This window comes from Lissotriton helveticus, chromosome 2_1 (genome assembly GCF_964261635.1).
Source record: "Lissotriton helveticus chromosome 2_1, aLisHel1.1, whole genome shotgun sequence".
Lineage (NCBI taxonomy): Eukaryota > Metazoa > Chordata > Amphibia > Caudata > Salamandridae > Lissotriton > Lissotriton helveticus.
Genome location: NC_136059.1, coordinates 2,751,237 through 2,767,723, shown reverse-complemented (window position 1 = coordinate 2,767,723; position 16,487 = coordinate 2,751,237). Strand labels below are relative to the sequence as shown.

The window sequence follows — 16,487 nt, the reverse complement described above, 5'->3', positions numbered from 1 at the left end:
TCTTATCTTCAACCCTTCCTTCTGCTTTTCTTTATCATTTCCTTTCGTCTTTCTGTTCATCCATCAAACATCGTCCACTTCCTTTCTCCCTCATTTCTTTTATCCCTTCATGTCTTCTTTTCACATTCTTTTTTTATTTCCTCCATTACTCATTTAAATCCTCACTCCAGTACTCATCTTCCTGCCTGCATTTGTTGCCATCTTCTTTAATGTATTCCTTCCTTCATACCTTCAAGTCTTTTAAACCTCACTGTACACGCACATTCTCTTTAGTTTATAAAGCGGCCTCTGGCCCTCAAATGATCCTACTAATGGTTCATTTTGAGATTTACACACATTTGCTAATTTGAGTTCACTTTTAAGTTTTTGTCATAGGCTTCGTAAATTCTAAAATGTGTTATGTTATATTGATTCGTATAGCACACTAATCACCCAAGAGGGTATCCAGGCCCTTGGGCAGGTGTGTACGTGTAAGGTCTTCGATATGCTTATGTGAAGAACTAGGTCTTCAGCTTCTTGCGAAACTCAAGATGTGAGGAGGTAGCTCTAACGTGTTTAGGCTTGTGGATGTGGGCGGGGCCAATAAAGGAAGTGCGTGGAACCACTGGACAATGTGGGTGGAGCCCTCTAAAAATGTGAGCACCTGCACTTCATATTTTACAAATTAAGCACCGCTGTGCAGTATGGGAAAGCACACCAGCCCCTAACATTCCTAATGCCTTATGGGAGATGTATTTTAGAACCTCGCCTAAAACAGGATAGTTAACACCTCCGAACAACTTGGTTCTGGAGAGCTTTCCAAACAAATCACGCTCCGTGAATCCAAACGACTGATTGCGATGTGTCCATATAGTGATGGACTCGCTACAGGCGAACTCCCATTGAACTCAATGGGAGCCTATGTACCAAACGCGTAGATAGGCTCCCATTGCAAAAAGGGGTGGGTGGGGAAAGCGTGCACCCTGTGGCGGGCACCCCAGGATCTCCGCCACACTGTGCATGCATGGAAAAGGGGGACTCATGGTTACCCTCCTGCAACCAATTCAGAGGGCCCTGAGTGAAGGCGGGCCTGCTACGGCTCTCCCAAAGTCCTATTCCCACAGCAGTTTCGTCTTTGCAAAACCAAGTTGGTACGACTGCCAGAATCAGGCATCGTGCTCGCACATTCGGTAGCTGGACCCATTGAGCTGAACTAATCGTCTCCGAACAAGTCAGACTGACTGATTCGTGTTCGGAACTGATTCGGTCGGCGCAGACGGCTACCTCGCATCGTACTTGGTCGTTCAGAACGGGGGACGATTCGGTCAGAAACAGACGCCCCAAATCGGATTTGGTTCTTCTGAATCCAATTTGGAGCCCTTCCGAATAACATTGTAATCGACCCCTCAGCTATTTCACATCAATCTATTGAATAATGAGCAGGTGTCAGACCCACATTATTAGGCAAGGTAGAAATCCTTTCCCCACTACCCCAAGAAAGTATAGACCCAAGCTATCTGTTCAACAAAAGCAGGAGTTAGACTCATACCTACAGCCTTTCCAGAATGTGTTTTCCTGGGAAGACTTTAGCAATAGAGAAGTGTGGCTCAATGGTTAGAGCGGCAGACCCTGATGCAGAGGTCTGGCCCGGGACCAGGGTTCAATTCCCCGCCTCGGCGGGTCTTGGGCTCAAAAATTCCACGGACCTGATAATTCTCGCCTCGGTGCCTATTCCAATCGTGGAGTCCCACTCCGCAACTCTGGGCAATAGCTTGCTTAATCTCCACAACGGCCCCCACAACGCTAAGGATGCCTGGCCTCCACCTTGGGGGTACCCAGGAGTGGACGCCTCACAGGGAAAGCCAGGATGAGTTCCACAGCGGTATTCGTACAAGCGCCTTGAGACCCTTGCAGGTGAGTAGTGCGCTATACAAGTATCAATTTACATTACATACATACCATACCTGGAAAAACGGTTCGGCTGCGTACTTAATGGATACCTGTGTCCTGGCGGGAGGCCATTGAAAACGAAATACAGCAGATGTTTAAAATGGGAATTATAGAACCATCTAACAGTGAGTGGAACTCACCTATCGAAATGGTCCCCAAACCTGATTGGTCCATCAGGTTTTTTATTGACTTTAGAGAGGTCAATAAACTATCCCAGTTTGATTCATACCTGCTTCCATGAGTTGATGAAATGATTGAGAGACTAGGAGAAGCACAGTACATCATGACGCTAGATTTGTGCAAAGGCTTGGCAGGTGCCATTGAGGAAGCAAGACAAGGAAAAGATAGCATGTTCCACCCCTGGAGAGTTGTAACATTTTACCATGCTCCCCTTTGGGTTACATGGAACCCCCACTACCTTCCAAAGACTTATGAATTCTTTACTTAAACCCTGGTTGGTAAATTTATTGAGTTGTTGGAAATTATTTTGTATGACCGACCGTAGAGGCAAGAGAGCCAACCATTCTATAAACACGAATCCAGTTGAAGATTGCTGTTCTGACTTACAAAGCTCTTCAATACTCCCTTGTGCCTGGCTCAAAAGCTTGAACTATCCTGTGGGGTAAGAGCCTCAAGAAGTGCCTTCACCCTACTCCTGAAACCACTCATTCTTAACAAAAAGAGAACTTGTCACACAGCTTCTTCAGGCGCTGCCCCAAAGATATGGAACTCCCTTCCACGGGATGTACGCAGAATCTCTTCAGTGACAATGTTCAAACTGGATGCCTAAAGATTCCTAATGAACAAATTCTTACCCTTCGAGGGATAGGCTTCATTTGCCTGTTTCCACTATTCCTACTACCATTGCAGCACCATTTGTTACGGCTCTTCTTTACTGTATACGCATGACCCTTACTTGTCTTCCGCCTACACTTGCTGATTGTGCTACCCTCCGGGGTATATTGGTCCTGCAATCTACAATTTTATTTCTTCCTTACTTGTTGTGGATATTGCATTTATGTCTTTTCTTCCATTCATATTGTAAAGTGCTCTGATATCCCTCGGGATCTTGTTTGCGCTGTATAAAACTTTATAAATACATAATTATCCATAGCACCTCTTAGGAGTAACACCTGTCCCATCTAACAATGGTGATTTAAGCCCTAAAGTCTGACCATCATTCCGGTCAAAAGCTGTCCGGCAACCAGATTGGTAAAGTACCTGGGATATCTCGTAGATGACGGATGTATCAAGCCTCAAGAGGAGAAAGTCGCAGCCATATCAAAGATTTACCCTTTCCAACAACCAGCAAGGACCGAAGAGCCTTTTTAGGCATTTTGGGGTATTACAGAAGATTCATACCTGAGTGCTCCCAGATAGCTGCCCCTTAACAGACTTATAAAAAGAAGAAGTCAAAACAGAAAACGAGCTCAAACAACCTTCACCCCCTTCCTTGCAGGCCTTCCACCAGTTGAAACACACCCTTATTTCCAAACCTGCCCTCCTCAGTCCTGATTACTCCAAACCATTTATTTACAGGCCTGTTATGTATTTCAGCTGAAAACTATTTCCTAGTGAAAGAAAATATGCAGTAGTGGAGAAAGACACCAAAGTCATTAAATGGGCTGTTGAATGCCATCCGTATTACCTTGAAGGCAGAGAGTTCAACCTGCATATGGAGCCTGCCTCACTCGAGTGTCTCTCTCATAACAAAGGGCTATCGATAGAATTCTATGCTGGTTTTTAGCATTTCAACCCTCCTGGTTCACAACACACCATAAAAAAGGGAATATCAAAACAATGCTGATTACCTGTCCATGTATCCTTTGGAGCCAAAGTTAAGGAAGCGGGATAGAAGGAAAACCATATAGAGCCCCCTGATTTACCTTTCTAATCCCAGCACTTCCTCCACGATGGGGAACGCCAATGGCATCCTTCCAGGAACAGAAAAAAACCAAGGGTTAATCCTGCAGACGCAGACTCACCGACACAGGAAGGTGACAGACCCACCAGTCCTGGGGACCAGCCAGATGTGAAAGGGATGTCATTATTCCGTGAGAGGAGCGAAGGAAGAAGACTGAAGTTGGAGGAACCCGGAAGACACCAAGGACCGCAGAACCAGGGGAAGCTGGAAAAACCAAGAGGAGACGCCATCAGGAGGAGTCGAGCTGGGAGAAGCAGAGGAAGACGACAACGCTGAGGTTCCAGAGGTCTGTGGTGAAGAGAGGCGTCCACCAGAAGAAGAGAAGTTCAGGAAACAAGAAACCAAGGACATTGCTCAGTCTGTCCGCCCTCCCTCTTAATAAATCACCAAGATTGAGAAGCACATGAAGCCTCTTCGATTCTTTGTCCAGCCGTCTCTCCCACATTGAGCTCTTGCAGACTTGAAATGTCCTGCCTTTGACTCCTCAAAGTGAGTCAATTTAGAGCATTGTCTTTTGTTCTAGCTTTACTCATTCTTTGTGTAAGTATCTCATGGTCAACCGTATCAAAGGCCGCGCTCAAGTCGAGGAGGGGATGTCCGCGGATCCTCCCTGGTCTATCAGCAACTTAATCTCCTCTGTGGCTGCAAAGAGGGCGGTTTTTGTGCTAAGTAGTAGGTGGAATCCCGCCGGCGTGGTGTGCAGGGGAGAATTTTCTTCTACAAATAGAGAGAGACTTTGGTTAATGTGTTTTTCTAAAATCTTCCCTGTAACAGGGCTCCAGGTAAACAGGTCTATAGTTCCCAGGGCATGAGGAATCAAGAAGGCTTTTCTGTAATATTGGTTGAACTGCACCGTGTTTCCATGTGGGAGGGACTAGTACTGCGTTAAGTGAGAGATTGAGACAATCCTGTTGTGCTTGGAGAATACATTCTGCACCTTAAAGGAGTATGTGGAACATGGGGCGTGGCTGAGCACGGACGTGCAGAGCTGAGCTCCGCTCTGGGCCCGCCATAAAATTGCTCATAACTACTGACCTGGACGGGCAAACGAAGCGTGCCACACAGCTGTGAAATCCTGACTGCCAAGCCCTTCCTTACAGCCAAAAACCAGCTGCAAGATGGGCCACTGTGAGCGCCCGACATCGCCTCGCTCAAAGCCGCAGACCTCCAGTGGCAGCAACTCGCCCAACAGCGCAGCTGTCCCGCGTATGTCGAGTGCTCTGCCCTCTTCCAGGGGTGCGTAAAGAAGGGAGCATACAGAGCTGAGGACGCCACCAACCTACTTTGGATCTGCCCAGGGCTCCGGTGGTCCGCGCTCCGCTGCCGGAGTTGGGCTGGGCTATGCGCCCTATTAGGGGGTGCCCCCGAGTGGTGTGCAGGTGCTGGGCAGCCCTATGACACGAGACTACCCTCTGTGGAGGAGGTTCATACGACTTGGGGCATTTTCAAAGTGACTGAATTGCGTGGTCCGCGATATTCTACTGGGCCCATACAGTTCCATCCTGCCAAAGCTCCTAACGTGCGTAGTGCTGGGGCCTGCTAGCATAGTTGACCTGCTGAACATGCCTCTCATTGTCGGCCACAAAGCTAGTGCAGCTTGGACACCAACAGCCTTGCAACCCTGCAGGCCCTGGCGGAGGCATCAAACTTTCCGAGGCCTTGCGACCGCGGAGCTGGTCGCATGAGTGGTGGCCACCTGCCTGCACTAACTAAAGCCTCCTGGTTCGCTCCTTGTTTGATGGTCCCTGTCAAGGTGCAGTACTCGGCACTGGGACCTCTCAGATGCCCGTCGTAGGTGCCTGCAATATAAAAACTCCGCGCAGAGCCATTGGTGAGTGCCACAGTGTCGCACATATGTCTACCCCGTAGCGGGTTCCTGCGGGGACGCTGCCAGTGGAGGTATGCTGGATGAGTGACACCACAACTGCTGGATTCGCCTACGGTTCCCTTGCTCTATCCTGGTTTGGTGGCCCCCATCTGCGCACTGCTGGCGGCCCATATATGGGATTCCTGACCCACCGGACCTATAATATCCAGGTCGACAATACACAAAAGTAAAGAGGAGGTATTGACAACTCTCTAGATAAAGGAAGAACTAAAAGCATACAGAACACCTAAAAAATATCAAATATTTCTTTTTATTAACATAGAAAAATAATTAAATTATGGAAAAGATACTGCGTTCTGCAGTATCTTTGCCCCTGGTCTCTCTTCTTCGGGGCGCTGTATTATTAGTTAAAATGCGCGTGCACAGCATCAAATCGTCAGCTTGGTGCCGCCACAGCTCTTCCCGCTCCGCCCCCTGCTGCATCAAAGGCTTTTTCACGGCCGGCCGGCCATGCTTTCAGTTTCACGGCCGGCAGGCCGTGTCTCCTTTTCTTTTTTCATTAATGGAATGCGCTCACAGCTGCAAAGGTCTGCGCCCTCTGTCACTCTGCCAAGAGCTTTTTTTATCCCCACCACGTTATTTTCCCTTCTGTTTATTCTTGTTACTTATTGCAATCTCTGTCCTTAACATCCAACCATCCATCGTGCAACGGCCTGAAATGTTATCAGAAAGTCCTCTAGGACTGTGGGCAAGCGCTCGACTGTCTGTTTAATGTGCCATTTACGATTCCACTTCTCTCTCTGCTCTTGAAGCTGCGGCTTCACGATTTCTCACTCTGACCTTGCGGAAACTGTCTCCTCCTATAAATTGGTGCACTTCACAGCTTCAGCTTCTGCTGTGGATGCCACCGCACGTAGTATTTACACCCGGTAATTAGAGTTTTAGCATTATCCTTCGCAGGCTGTTCAATTTTCTTGCATTTTTAGCAGTGTAAGCTTTTGAATGGTGTTTGACACTGCGACGAGTAACCTGGTACATAAGAGTCGCAAAATGCTGTTTCTGCGTTGTTTTTCTGCTCATAGACTAGGGAATTTCCTTATGTTAAAATTTGGAAATCTAATAAATATTTTTTTCCAATTTATAAAGTATGAAAAATGCTACTAGGATTCCCTTGTTGGAACTGGTGCATGCAGATGCCGCCCATACGTTTTTGGTTCTCTTGGTGGAGCAGCGGTGTAACTGAGTGGCGCAGAGTCATTTCAAAACCACCATCCCCACTTCTCTCCCTTCTGTTGCTGTCCCCTTATCTTTCTCTGGCCCTTTCTCATATTCTTTCTATTTGTGTCTGCCGCTTATTCTCTCTATGTCTTGCTGTCTCTATATGTCTCTCCCGCATCACCTCCCTCCCATCTTTCAGGCCGTGCGACAGAACTTTTTAAATTATTTCCAGCCTTTTCCACAACTTGTTTATATAGCGCAGACTTTACCCGAAGGTGTCAGAGCGCTTCACTGCCCACTACCCAACCCCTGCCACCGGTCAGCGGCACTCACAGCGGCTAACACGTCACTCACCCCACTGAAAAAGTCACACTTAGCTAGGGTGACCAGAATTTTAAAGCCAAAAACTGGGACATTTCACAAAAATAGAAGAAGGACTAAACATTTACTTCAAGCGATGAGAGCGCTCCTCAGCAGAGAATTACAGAACAGGCCGTAAGAACATACATAAAATGCTATTTTTAAGCCCAGTAGCTTGCCTGTTAATTAAATTGCTTTCTTGAAACAACTGCTAACTATCCCTGCTTTGTGAAACATAAAAAACACCTCCCAACAGGGACATGAGCTACATTTCTTGAAATTTGCTGGGACAGCTGGTTAAAAACTGGGACCGTCCTGGCAAAACGGGGACGCCTGGTCACCCTACACTTAGCAAACGAAAACCTTGGCTGCTATGTGCATTTCTTAAACTGTATTCTCCTTATGTTTGTAACATTAAATTAGTCCGTGTATTGTCGGAATGGTGGCAACCCCGTAACGCACAGATCCGATGTGAGGGACCGCCTACTGGATTATAGTCATCACCCAACCTGTTCTCCTTATCTGGAAAGAATTCCTTCATTTAGATGGCCTCACCCCCCCATTCACCCTTTAACCAGACCCCTCGCTATCTCTTCTTTAGCTGCCTACATGACTGCCCACCGCTCCCCCTGCCGCTTTTTTGCCTCAGTCTAAACCCTATCAGTTCCCTCTATCCTGCCTTCTGATCCTCCCTCCAAGCGCTCCCCGCGACAACACAGTTCAGCAAACAGAAATTAGCTTCCCTGCACCCCCCATGCTTAGAATTGGCTTTAACGGGTGTTTTTGTTTTTTTTAGGATTCAAGCCTGTCACCATGAAACAAAACACATCGCTCCTTGCAAATTTAGAACACATTAGGGCCCAGATGTAGGTAAAAAATATTTACCGATTCTTAATTACCGAATTTTACCGATTCGGTAATTAAGAATCGGTAAATATGAAGGGTGGACATGTAGGTCCATCCAGATGTGTATTTTACCGATTCGGTAAATATCTGTATTTACCGAATCGGTAAATACCGACCGGTAATGCTCCATTCATTCATATGGCCTTTGAAGCCCATAGGAATGAATGGGGCATTACCGGTCGGTATTTACCGATTCGGTAAATACCGATTTTGACAAGGGTGCAGGGGGTGTCACTTTGACACCCTCTAGCACCCCCAAAACAGGTTCGGGTGCCATGTGGCAGGCATACCTGCCCTAAGGGCAGGTCTGCCTGTCATATGGCATAGGTGTGCATGCACACCGGAATCGGTATTTTAACATCAAATACAATTTGATGGTAAAATACCGATTTTGTAGGCCTTGTGGGACTCAGAAGAGTCCCACCTACATATCAAATATACCAGTCCCCCTACATCTCGGTAGCCAAATACCGGTCGGTAACGGCCGAATTCGACCGTTACCGACCGGTATTTGGCTACCTACATCTGGCCCTAGGTCTCTAAAGTATCGTGTGTTTTAGTGTTTAGACGCACTGAAAGGTCTAACTTGCCCTCACTTACATGTGCCTTGTCTTCATTTCGCGCCAATTTTTTTGCGGGCCGTGTCTCTCGTTTTTTTTGCATTTAATTACATACATACAAAACATGTTGCATTACAAATGCTATAGGTGTCACATTTGAAAAAGTTTAAAGTTTTGGCATTGTAAATGACAAAGCTGTTCATTTGGCTATTTTCAAGACCAACACATTAAAAATAAATTGTCATTTACAAAACCAATAGCTCCAACTTTTCTAATGCGAGACCTATTGCATTTCCAATGCTTGTTATTGAGCCTAACCGTCCTTTCTCAACAATGTTCTCATTTGTGTCATTGTTTTGTAACCGGTACGACTATTTTTGTTTCACATTTTCTTTTATACCGCCTCTATACCTGCTGGTATTTGTCTCCTCTAGGTCCGGATTCTGCATTGACCCCTGGTGCCCCTCTGCTTTCGAATCCTTAGCTCCATTTTGTAAAGCTGCTATTTTATAAATTCCTGCAATTTGTATGTACCTCTGGGTGATCATTTATACAGGACCTACGACGTCTAGTTAAGGTAAACTCCTCATTCCATCTCCGATTCCTTGCTATTTAGGTATCTGGGAGTTTTTAAAGGCGTTCTGCTCTTTTCACATTATAGAGGAGACTGTTGTTTTCCCATATTGGACACCAGTTTCAATTTTAATATTTTGTATGCTTATTTATTCTATTAGTCTTGACCGTCCCTATCAGTTTTCTGGCCTTTCCGGATTTGAAATCGGGCTTTTCCGGTATTTCGTGTGAATACTGAGGGCGAACATTACTCGCCTTGAATACCCATGACTTCTTGAGGGCTTTTTGCAGACAGTCTTCACGGTATGCATTTAGATTAAATTCCATCTTGTTTACAGGGGCTTGCATCTGTTTAGTCTCCTCTCTGTACACATTGTCCTTTTTCTAAATATCACGGTTCCCTCTTGTACCATCCATTTCTTTCCCTTCTGGGTGTGGGTCTTCCCTTCTGCACTTGGGTATTTGTTCTATGCATGGGATATAAAAGGGCTTCGTTTAATCGCTATCAACACATGAGTTGGCTATCCCTCCTTGTTTGTGCGTGCATCTGGACTCTGCTTTAATTCGTAAGTTGCCCCCACGATTTTATTGTACAGTATTTGTCTTCATTTTTTTTATTACTTCTTTCTGCTCACAGATTGGGTTGTTGGATCTTGAAAGACCACGCTTATCCATTCCATCAGTACCTTGCGCCCTGATGAAGGAAGCCTGTATTGGCACTGTTCCGAAACGCGCGTCTTTTCTTGGATATTTCTTGTTTGAATGTGAGTGTGAGTATTGGTAAGGGTATGATTTTGGGTTGCCTGGAAGAGTGAGTGAGCTGTGTGCCAATTTTTATTCCTCCTTGTTGTCCTAAGGCTGTGTTGATACATCTTGTTTGTGTTTCCTACGATAACCTCAAACAAAATCATGCCCGAGAAAACTGTTTGAGCTAATCAGATCACAATCCAAGGATCAACCCCAACCACTCAACACTGGGCGTGAGGCACCCTCCTGTGAAGACTTCGCTGCTTTCTTTACCCAAAAAACTGACAACATAAAGAGCGATCTCCTCATTGACGCAAGCCTCTACTCCAAACCCCAGTGCCTAGCAGCCACTGAACCAAAAAACAATGCCACATGGACAACCTTTGGCACATACTCAGAAGAAGAAATTGGCAAACTGCTCAGCACCCTGAAACCATCCAATCACCTCACGGACCCCCTTCCTGCTACCGCAGTAAAAGACTTTACCCCTTTGCTTATCCCTCTCTGGACTAAAATTATCAACAGTTCTCTCCAACAAGGAAGCATACCTGACTCCCTCAAAGTTGGTCAGGTCACACCTCTACTAAAGAAACCTACAGCCGACCCCTCTGATCTCAACAATTACCGTCCCATTACCAATATTCCCACTCTCGCCAAACTGCTGGAAAAATGCGCTCAACTACAATTGACTAAACACATTGAACAATTTGATCTCCTCAACCCTCACCAGTCAGGCTTCCGAGCAGGACACAGTACAGAAACTGCTATGACTCACATAATTGACAACGCACTTCAAATGCTAGACCAAAACGACACCTGCCTCCTCATCCTCCTTGATCTCTCTTCATCATTCGACACCGTTAAACATGAGAATTTACTGGAGCTTCTAAACACAAGAATGGGTTTATCTGGAACTGTTCTCAAGTGGCTCACCTCATTGAGACTTTCTCAGAGTCTGAACTAGATGAGGTGATCGGTTCCCTCCCTAATGGTAAGGCTAACGGAGACGAAGGTCTCCCGATCGAATTTTTAAAAAAATTTGGAGGAACTTTGCGTAAAGAACTTTTAACCTTAGTTAATGATCTACTCCAAGGAGGGACCCCCCCGGACTCTTTTCACTCCGCTGTAGTAGTAAGTATTTTTAAAAAAGGAAAGGACAGGGAGAATATAAATTCGTACCGACCCATAAGTCTATTAAATACAGACTACAAAATTTTTACGAAGCTTTTAGCCAATCGATTGAATAAAATAGTGGGACGCCTGGTAGTTAATGATCAGTGTGGTTTTATTGCAGGCAGACATCTCCACTCAAATACAAAGTTTGTATTGGAGGCACTAGATTTTTTCAAAATTAATAAAGTGAAGGCCCAAATATGGTTTTTAGACGCAGAAAAAGCGTTCGATCTAGTGTCATGGAACTGCCTTTTTGCTATTTTGCACAGTTTTAGTTTCCCGAAAGTTTTTATTTCTCTTTTAAAACAACTATATACGAATTCTAGGGCACAGATTATTATCAACAATTCTAATATTGGGACATGCGAAGTCACTAGACAAGGTTGCCCTGTGTCGCCAATATTATTTGCATTATTTATTGAACCTTTGGCGATTGCGATTAGAAATATACGAACTGACACAGTCCCAGTAGTCTGCATGACTAACATAAAACTTTATGCCGATGATATTGCCCTGTTTTTGGATTCTAACCCCTTAAGTCAAGCGAAAGTTTTAAAAATATTCTCTGACTTTCAAAAATTAGGAGGTTACAAGATTAATGTTAACAAGACGGAAATTATTTTACTAAATTGCACTGTAGACACTTTAATCCCAGAATTTAGGCAAATATACAATCGATTGCCAAAGAGATATCTGGGAATATTTATATCGGATAACTTAGATGATTTGTTCTCACTTAATTATTCACCATTGCTAAAAAAAGTTGGGTCTCTTCTGGAACTTATTACCCCTGTCTTTAATAGGCCGAGCAGCACTTATACAAATGTCAATTCTACCTCTTTTTAATTTTTTATTTAATGCAGCCCCCTGTGTTATCCAGGTCTCCTTCTTTAAAAAAGTGGATGCCTTGATTTCTTCTTTTCTTTGGGCCCAAAAGACCCCCAGGCTTGCACTTAGCATTTTATATTTCTCATCTGCACAAGGAGGGTTGTCCCTCCCAAATATCAGAGAATATTACTCCGCGTCATTTGCACACCACAGTTTTAGGTTTTTCTTCTTAGATACTAATGAGGCAGACAATTTTTTTATGAAGAAGATGTTGTCAGAAGTAAAAATAACTGATCCAATTAGAACCACGAAGGATCCAAAGAAAGTTCGCTACAAGTCCCTCCAGTGGATTCTCAGACAGAAAATCCAGTTTCTGAGGTTCCATTGTATTCCCAGAATATGCAACACAACGGACTTGAATAATTTTAACCTTGGGGAAGAGGGGTGTCTGGATAGTAAAATAATAAATCTCTGGAAAGATAATGGCTTTGAGAAAATTGAGGACTTCCTTGTTGGTAACAGGTGGAAGTCATGGGAACAAATTGCCAGACAGGTACAGCATTCTCATTCCATTTTAAACTGGTCTTTTTTTATGCTCAATCCAATTCTCAGAGAGTTGGATATTGTAAATCTTTATTATAACGAAAGTATTTCAACAGCATTGAATAATAAAATTTAAAAAAAGATGAGTACTTGGATTAAAATATTGAAGGAGAATAAGGAGCAGGAATCGTCTAGTAAGAGTATTGAGAGGTGGAAAAAAAGGGAAGATATCGAAATCAACCAACAAGTATGGGATAAAATAAATAAATTTAACAAAACTATCTTTCGCGGCGCTAATTTTAAACGCATGCAATTTTATAACAAATGGTTGATCTATAGAACTCCTTCTTATCTCCATAATATCTTCCCCCTAGTTCCGGATAAATGTTTCCGCTGTGAAGAAAAAGGAAACTGGAAACATATTGTTTGGGAATGTCCTAAAATTCAGCCACTCTGGAAGGAAATTGAAAAATACATCTCCCTCGAGCTTAAAACCTCTATAATATTTGACGAATTAGTCGCTGTTTTAGGTTGTTCAGCGATTCACACTCAGTATGATGAATTCTTTTTTATTGCTTCTTTAATAGCCAAATCGCTTATTCTACAGTCCTGGAAAACCAACCAAGTACCGTCATTTCAGGCTTGGAAGGCTAAATTACTTCGAATCCAGGGCAGAGAATGAAAATATGCGTTAAGATCTGGGGCACTGAAGAAATATGAAAAGTTCTGGAGTGTGTTTGAACAATAATTCTTTTTTTTTTTTTTTTTTTTCTTTTTTTTCACTGTCTGATAACATCCAAATCTTTGGAGTATTCCCAGATTCATTAGTCTGCTTTTATGCACTTTATAATTAAGCACTGAATGGTTTAAAATGTATTATGTTTTTTCTATTCAACTTTGCACTTTATAATCAAGATGTTGATAATCAAACGCTAGTATTGATCTGTATTTATATTTATACGCCATGTACTGTACTAAATTTCTTAACAATTGCATTTTGTAACATTGATATTGTGTGTATGAACTCTCAATAAAAATATATATTTAAAAAAAAGTGGTTCACCTCCTTTCTTGATCAGCTAGCTACCCTTGAGGCGGAAGCCGAGGGTGTTGCTCCTCTTCTTTTTACCTGTACTTGCACTCTGCACTGTTTAAATGTTGATTTTAAAAACTTGAACTGTGTGATATTCTTTGTAATAGTCGAGCGCTGTTTGGGAAGATCTATTTTCCCGGCGAACGGCACCACCCACGTGACTCTGGGCCACGCCCCTCCCAAGTAGCCACGCCCCCTCCCGGAGGCTTAAAATCACCGCGCTGAGCAGCAGCCGGTGTTGATCAGCTAGCTACCCTTGAGGCGGAAGCCGAGGGTGTTGCTCCTCTTCTTTTTACCTGTACTTGCACTCTGCACTGTTTAAATGTTGATTTTAAAAACTTGAACTGTGTGATATTCTTTGTAATAGTCGAGCGCTGTTTGGGAAGATCTATTTTCCCGGCGAACGGCACCACCCACGTGACTCTGGCCCACGCCCCTCCCAAGTAGCCACGCCCCCTCCTCCTCCTTATTACAATGTCCACTCCCCGGAAGCACAGCGGACGAGCGCAGCGGGCACACCATCGGCACGCCGAAGACACGCCAAAGACTAGCCCGTCTGTGCCCGTCCGTGCCAGGACGGGATATAGGGCAGAGGCGCCAGTTTCCCCCGTACAAATCAGGTTGGTAAGGTCATCGTCGGAATTGAAAGCACTACGTTCCACCGTGAATCCTAGGTGCACAACTCTTGACCTTCACAAAACGGGAGTACGCTCTTGCGCCAACTGTAAACTAACCATTACAATAGGCCAACCCCACGCTGACACTCACAGGAGACACAGGAAATGTAAAATACTGCATAATAAAGAGCCTATAAAATATGTGTTTTATAGCTCCAATTGTCGTTCATTGCCGAAACATAAATACGACATTTTTAACCTTCTAGTTGACAATAACCCCAGCGTCCTCTTTTTAACCGAAACATGGTTACACGACAGTGCCGGACCGGACGTTGCTGCCGCCCTCCCTGACAACTATGCCATTGCCAGGATAGACAGGAACAAACAGCTTGGTGGAGGTATCGCAATTATTTTTAACAGAGATCTAAAATGCACCCTGGAACCAGTAGCTATCCCAGACTGTGAAGCGGGCCTTTTTAAAATCTCCTTGAACCCGAATTTCACAATGTCAGGCCTTCTGATTTATCGCCCCCCCCGGTAATTTTTCTCATTGGGCATCTAATTTAGCTAATTTTATCACCCCACACTTTATTACTTTAAGTAATTTTTCTTTGTTGGGCGACTTAAATTTGCACCTTGAAGACCCCTCCATTCCCTCCTGTTCACATTTACTTGACGACTTGAAAGCGCTAAATTTGTCCCTGATTAATTCTGAACCCACTCACACAGCCGGCCACCTCCTGGACCCTTTAATCTCCAACATTAAAGAGTTAAAATGTATTGCAACCACGCCAATATGTTGGTCGGACCATCACTTAATAAAATTCAGCATTACGTTCCCATCCACCCCCAATGTACAACTCGTCCTTCCTAAGACATCGAGGAAAAATTGGAAATTAGTGGACTTAGCAATGCTAAACTCAGCCCTTAAAAACAACCCTCCGAGTAATAGCCAAAACATGGACAGCTTAGCGGTTGCTGCTCAAAAATGGCTCAGCGATGCCGCTAACAAATGCTCGCCCTCTTCCCGCATTAAAGGGAGCAGACATCGCCACCCGGCCCCATGGTTCAATGATAGCCTAAAAATTGAGAAATCCAAATGCAAAGCGCTTGAACGCAAATGGCGAAAAAACTACGCCCCTGACGCTAAAAAAAACTATCATGAAGCTAGGAACCTTTATCACACGGCCTGCGCTAAAGCACGAGCCACGTTTGTTTCCAAAACCATCACGGAAGCCACTAATATGCCAAAAACCCTTTTTAATAAAGTAAAAGAACTGGCTGGCGCTCACACTACAGCTGAAGGACCCCCACTAAACACTCAACAATGCCAGGCTTTAGCATGCTTTTTCACCGAAAAAATTGATAAAATTATCCTTGATATTAATGCCAAAAACAAAGAACCATCCTCTTACTCTGACTCAGAAATAACTCCCTTCTGTGCCAATACATTGGAATCCTGGCCGGCCTTTTCAGTAGATCAACTGAAATTGATTCTTAAGACCATTAAATCCGGCTCTCCTAGGGACCCTATTCCAGTCAAAATCATTAAGCAACTTGATGACAGTGCCTTGGAAATCATTGTAAATCTTTTGAATTCCTCTCTTGCCCTTGCCACTGTCCCAGCCCTATGGAAACATGCCATGGTTACGCCTCTTTTAAAAAAACCTACAGCAAATCCAGATATCCTTGCCAACTACAGACCAATATCCCTGCTTCCTGCCTTCTCCAAATGTATGGAGAGACATGTGCATTCAGCTCTATCAAATTTTGCAGAAGAAAGTTCACTTCTACACCCCTCTCAGTCAGGTTTTAGGGCAGGCTTCTCTACAGAAACCACCCTGCTTGGAGTTACTGAACATATTCGAAAGCTTCTTGATCAAGGTCAGACGGTCGCGCTCGTGCTGTTAGATCTGAGCGCGGCCTTCGACACCATTTCTCATGAAATTCTCATCAAGGAATTGCATAGAAATGGTGTACGCGGAAAGGCCCTTGAATGGATCCGTTCTTTCCTGACGGAACGAACATTCCAAATTACTTCTTCAAGAGCCTCTTCGGACACCCTGCGAGCACCCCACGGAGTGCCTCAGGAATCTATTCTGAGTCCGTTATTTTTTAATTTATATCTCAGACCCCTGGCCGACCTTGCTGAAAAATCTGGTCTCACCCTTATGACTTACGCCGACGA

At 44.4% G+C, this 16,487-nt stretch overlaps 1 pseudogene; it reads left to right on the top strand.

Annotated features, from left to right (window-relative positions):
* LOC144819161 (protein FAM53B pseudogene) overlaps positions 1 to 13,284 on the top strand; it is a 37,368-nt pseudogene extending 24,084 nt beyond the window's left edge.
* The last annotated feature ends 3,203 nt before the right edge of the window (positions 13,285 to 16,487 follow it).